Source organism: Micromys minutus (genome assembly GCF_963924665.1).
Source record: "Micromys minutus genome assembly, chromosome: X".
Lineage (NCBI taxonomy): Eukaryota > Metazoa > Chordata > Mammalia > Rodentia > Muridae > Micromys > Micromys minutus.
In genome coordinates, this window is record NC_137970.1 from 16,708,362 (window position 1) to 16,713,862 (window position 5,501).

The following is a 5,501-nucleotide window of genomic DNA, read 5'->3' on the forward strand; positions in this document are numbered from 1 at the left end:
TAAAAAAAGATTTGCCTTGGTCATGATGTCTGTTCACAGCAGTAAAATCCTAAGTAAGACAGAAAATGGTACCAGGAATAGGGTATTGCTATAATAGGCCTTACCATATTTTATTTATTTATTTATTTATTTATTGGAAGAATGTGGATTTGGGGACTTTGGTGGGCATTTCTGAGACTTCCTTTGACAATTCAACTAATATGAGTCTTTTCACCTTAGACTCAGACAGACTCTTCAGAAAGAGCAAAAAATTAACCCTATTCTTCACCAAAATACCACAAAACAGTCTCTAGGCCATATACTGAAATTCTTTTCTGAAACCTCTACAGGTCAGCACAGCTCAAATTACTCTCAGCAACAAAGACTTCAATATTCCTACTACAATGGCCTATTACCTCCCATTTAAAGCATCCCACTGCTTTCCAAATCCAAAATCCCCAAATCGTCATTCTTTTTCCCAAACAAAAGCATGGTCAGGCCTATCCCAGCAATATCTCAGAGGGAGAGCAGGGAGCAGGCAACTGAAACAGCAACTGATAGCTCATGTCTTGAACTCCAAAAAAACAAAAAAGGTGGAAGCATTCTGGAAGCAGCATAATTTCTTCTAGCAAGGCCATACCTCTTAAGTCTACAAACTAAAGACCAATTATTTAAATGCTTGAGAATATTCAAATGCCCTCATAGACTTGTAGCCACATATCATTAATCCAAAGTGCATTTAGACCAACTGCAAAAGTTCCCATAGTCTTTCACAGTCTCAAGGTTGTTTAAAACCCAAAGGTTTTTCTGAGACTCAAGTCATTTGTCCCATACAATAGATGCTGATCATGGCTTCCCCTCCCTCATCTCTTTCCAGATCCTTCTACCTCCCCACTGTTCCATCTCCAAGCCTTCTTTCTCTCTCTTTCTAGAAAAACGTCAAATAAAAATTTCAAACCAGAATAGAAACCAAAAAACAAAGAAAAAGCATGAGAAGCACACACACTGTCACTCTGTCTCTGTCTGTCTGTCTCTCCCCTCCCCTCATAAAAATGTACAATCAGAAACCATAATATGTAAGCAAAAAACCTGCAAGGTAAAAAATGTCCAACAATCCAAACAAAGCATTATGGAACAAAACATATCCAAAACTGCTGCTGAGTTCATTCTGTGTTGAACTCTACTGCTGGGCCTGCCCTTTAGTGTGGTTTGTGTAGCCAGCGAGGCTCTACTGGAAAAAAAAAAAACAAAAACAAAAAACATATTTTTCTCTTGTGAGTCCTTGTCGGTTGGTGATAGCTCCTGGGTTACAGACAGGGGTTGTAGGGCTGGTGCAATGGCTCAGTGGATAAGAGCACAGACTGTTCTTTCAGAGGTCCTGAGTTCAAATCCCAGCAACCACATGGTGGCTCACAACCATCTGTAATGAGACCTGATGTCCTCTTCTGGTGTAAACAAACAGCTACAGTGTACTCATATATAATAAAAAAAATAAATCTTTAAAAAAAGGATAGAGGTTGTGGTTGATTGAAAGAAAATGGTACTCAGAAGCTCATAAGGAGTGACACTATTAGGAGGTGTGATCTTAATGGAGGAAGTATGCCACTGGGGGTGGGCTTGGCTATGGGACGAATTGACTTCCACTTTATGAACACACAAAATGATGGACTGGAATACCACAGACACAAGACAGTAGAGTCAGTTGATCATGGGTTCAAACTTCCAAAACTATATCCTCTTTTTAAGTTGATTTGTGTTTATAGTAATGAAAATATGACTAATATATTAGGTATACCATATTTATAAATTGTTAGTTTTGGATGAGCATTTGTGTGATTCTACATAGAGCTATTATGAATAATGCTGCTATATATATTTGTGTACACTTTGTACATGTTTGCTTAGATGCATTTTAATTTTTCTTTCTTAGATTATATTAAGGGAAGGATAGTTTGGCCATATGGTAGTTCTATGTTTAATTATTTGAAGAATCACTAGTGTTTCCAAAATGGTTGTGAAATTTTATATTCATAAATAGTACATCAGGATTCATTTTCTGCATGACAGAAATAGCAACCCAGCCACCGAGAGTGTGGGCTGCCACCCTGATGATTCTGAAAGACAGAGAAAGCATTGAGCCAACAATGACTATTCCGAGATTTAAAAATCAATGGGATTGACTCACGTAAAGTACCATGTGCCTTTCCAGCAATTGTGAGGCTGAGGCAGAAGAATCACAGAATGTTCAAGGCCAGCATGAACCTTATGGTGAGTTCAAAGCCATCCTAGGCTACTGAAAGACTTTGTCTCAAATAAACAAAACAAAACCTAAATATTTCCTTTTAGTTTTAAGTTTTCTTGCTACACATGACCCACCGGTTTCATTAAATTTCTCTCTTATTAAAACAAATTGAGAAAAGAAAATTTGAAGCCCCTTGAGCAGAGAAACTGGTTCCACCCTATAGAAGAAGCCAGCAAGATTTACTACAATAGCTCAGTATTTTAAAACCTAAGCAGAGAACAGAAGTCAGAACAGAAGACATTTTTAAATGTCTGAATTGAAGTTCAATCTCTTTATTTCATTCTTTTTAAAGTTTGTCTTTGAGATTATAACACAGTATCTATCTATCTCTATCTATCTATCTATCTATCTATCTATCTATCTATCTATCTATCTATCATCTTTCCTCCCTCCAAACCCTCTTTCACCCCTCAGCTCTCCTTTATATGCATTGCCTCTGTTCACCAATTATTATTACATGCATATATGTACATTATTACTAAATACAACCTTCTCAGTCTGTAGAATGTTACCTGTATGTATGGTTTCTTGATGGTCTAACAAAAGCATCTATTCTTTGGGCTTTTTCTTTTTGCGCCCCCCCCCCCTTGGTTACCAAGGATGGAGTTAAAAGTGATAAATCCAGGATTTACTTTCAAGCACTTTAATAGCTGTTGTAGTGGCTAGAATCAGTGTGAAGTCCCTCTCAGATGGCATCTAGAAAGAGAGAGAGAAGATATTTAACAATAATTTCGGTTTTTTTTTTTTTAAGGTTAATATAACAGTGGGCCTCTCTCTCTGGATTATAGGGAAGCACTGCCATGTTGAAATTGAGCCAAAGTCGTAATGTCCTATATCTGGACAACATTTTTATTACCAAGAAGAAAATAGTGAGAAGTAGCTGTCTTAAAAACATTTCATTTTTATTTAAGCCTAAATGCAAGAAAGTTGGTGCTTCTGATAGGTTTTTAAATTTTTTCAGTGATTTTAATCTTTACCTATAATTTTCTCTTGGGTGTTTAAAACATGCAAATGGACAAAATGAACCCATTGTTTTAAATCAAGACCAGTTGAGGATCCATTCTCCGGGATCATTCACACTTGGGAGGCGTCTCGGGTTCCTTTAGTTTTATCAGTTTTTTCAATTTGTTTGGGGATTAATTCAACACTGAGGCTTCAATAGAAAGCATTAAAGGCAGGTCTTCTGTGTTGACTCTCTCTGAAGAATGTATACTGTTTAGAGTCCACTTTGCATGCTCTCCATGGCGCCTAAAACAAGAAGACTTACCACAACTGTTTGAAACATGCCCCTCAGTCTCTTGCAATCTAGCTGACCATGGAGGGCAAAATATTATCTCTTTTAATCTATCTGCATTTGTATAGGCCAAGTATGGTTATTGAAACTCAGAAGGTCAGTTAGACTACTCTGAAACTTTTAACTTTTGTGCAATGTTTAGCTAATGCTTAGGTAAAACCCAAATATTTACAAAAAAAAAAAAAACCAAAAAACTTAGAGATACATTTTTTTTTCATTTCCTTTGCTTAAAGGCTTTAATTTCAGGGCAGCACTGACAGGCACGGGAGCAGGGTCGGAGTAGAGGGGGCATAAGATGGACGAGAATGTGCTGACCACTCTGAAGATCCTCATCATCGGGGAGAGTGGGGTGGGCAAGTCCAGCCTGCTCCTGAGGTTCACAGATGACACCTTTGATCCAGAACTTGTGGCAACAATAGGTGTTGACTTTATGGTGAAAGCGATTTCAGTGGATGGAAATAGGGCTAAACCTGCAATATGGGATACAGCAGGTCAGGAGAGGTTCAGAACATTAACTCCCAGCTATTACAGAGGTGCACAGGGAGTTATATTAGTCTATGATGTCACAAGAAGAGACACCTTTGTTAAACTGGATAATTGGTTAAATGAATTGGAAACATACTGTACAAGAAATGACATAGTAAACATGCTAGTTGGAAATGAAACTGATAAGGAGAGCCGTGAAGATGATAGAAACAAAGGCTTGAAGTTTGCACGAAGCATTCTATGTTGTTCACAGAGGCGAGTGCAACGACCTGTGATGGAGCTCAGTGTGCCTTTGAGGAGCTTGTCGGAAAGATCATTCAGACACCAGGACTGTGGGAAAGAGAGAACCAGAGCAAAGGAGTCAAGCTGTCACACAGGGAAGGAAGCCATGGAGGAGGGGCCTTTGGTAGTTACTGTTCTGTGCTATGAACTCTGGGAATTCCATCTCTTGCATTGATCAGATAGTGACATCTTGCTGTATATAAACTCTTAACTGCTATTAGGGACCTTGCGGTTTGCACATAATAGTTTGTATCATGACAGTGGTATTTGCAAACCCCCCCCCCATTGGCTTTCCCAGCTGAAATGGTATGGTTAGCATGCACAGTTTGCAGTTATAGGGTTTTTTTTTGGGGGGGGGGGTGTTTGTTTTATGGTGTTGTTTTTGTTTCTGCTTTTTTAAAGGTAATGTAAAATGCATGTACCTTCATGAGTACATTTGATTTTATGACTTACATTCATCATGTCATTTAAAAAAAACATCTGTCTCATATGTTGCTGCAAGCCTGATTTGGTTCTCCCTTTTCTTAATTACTGAATTACTTGCTATGTAGAACCAAAACCGTGGGGAGGTTCCCCTGGGGAATAACAAAGCATGATTCACAGCTTTTCTAGGATGTTTTAGAGTCTTAGTACTTAGTAAAATTCTCAGTTCGGAATATAGCCAGGCCAATTCATAATTAAATCTCCATTTGTTCTGATGATGCTTCCAAAATAGTACTACTGCTAAGTTAAGGAACTTTGGAATTTTAATTTACTTCAGTGATTAGCTCAGTTACCCAAGCATTAACCCTGTGGTGCACAGTTACATGGTATCCAGCAGGCTTTCCACCATTTGGGTTTCAGAAGAACACAAACAGCATATTATAGCTCCTTTGATACTTCACTTTTAAACCAACATGCTTTTTTACAGGTGTTGGCAGTGTTCGTCCGGGTGCCTCAGCTCTAACTTGTTGTGTAACGATTGTCTGTATCTTATGGCTTCCATAAATGGCTAGTTGCTATTCAGAACATATGTTTGTGATTTGAACATGGAGAAGGGAAACACTAAATGACAATTTGAGAAAGATGTATTGTTCCAAATTCTGAGTGGCAGGGAGATGCTATTGCCAAGAGATTGTTGATAAGTTACTGTAACAAGTAGCCACTAGTTTATTAAAA

General features: G+C 38.2%; 1 pseudogene across 1 annotated transcript; it reads left to right on the plus strand.

Annotated features, from left to right (window-relative positions):
• Window positions 1-3,870: 3,870 nt before the first annotated feature.
• LOC308414338 (ras-related protein Rab-18-like) lies at window positions 3,871-4,490 on the plus strand (annotated as a pseudogene). Its single transcript has one exon. The product of its transcript is annotated as a ras-related protein Rab-18-like (transcript).
• The last annotated feature ends 1,011 nt before the right edge of the window (window positions 4,491-5,501 follow it).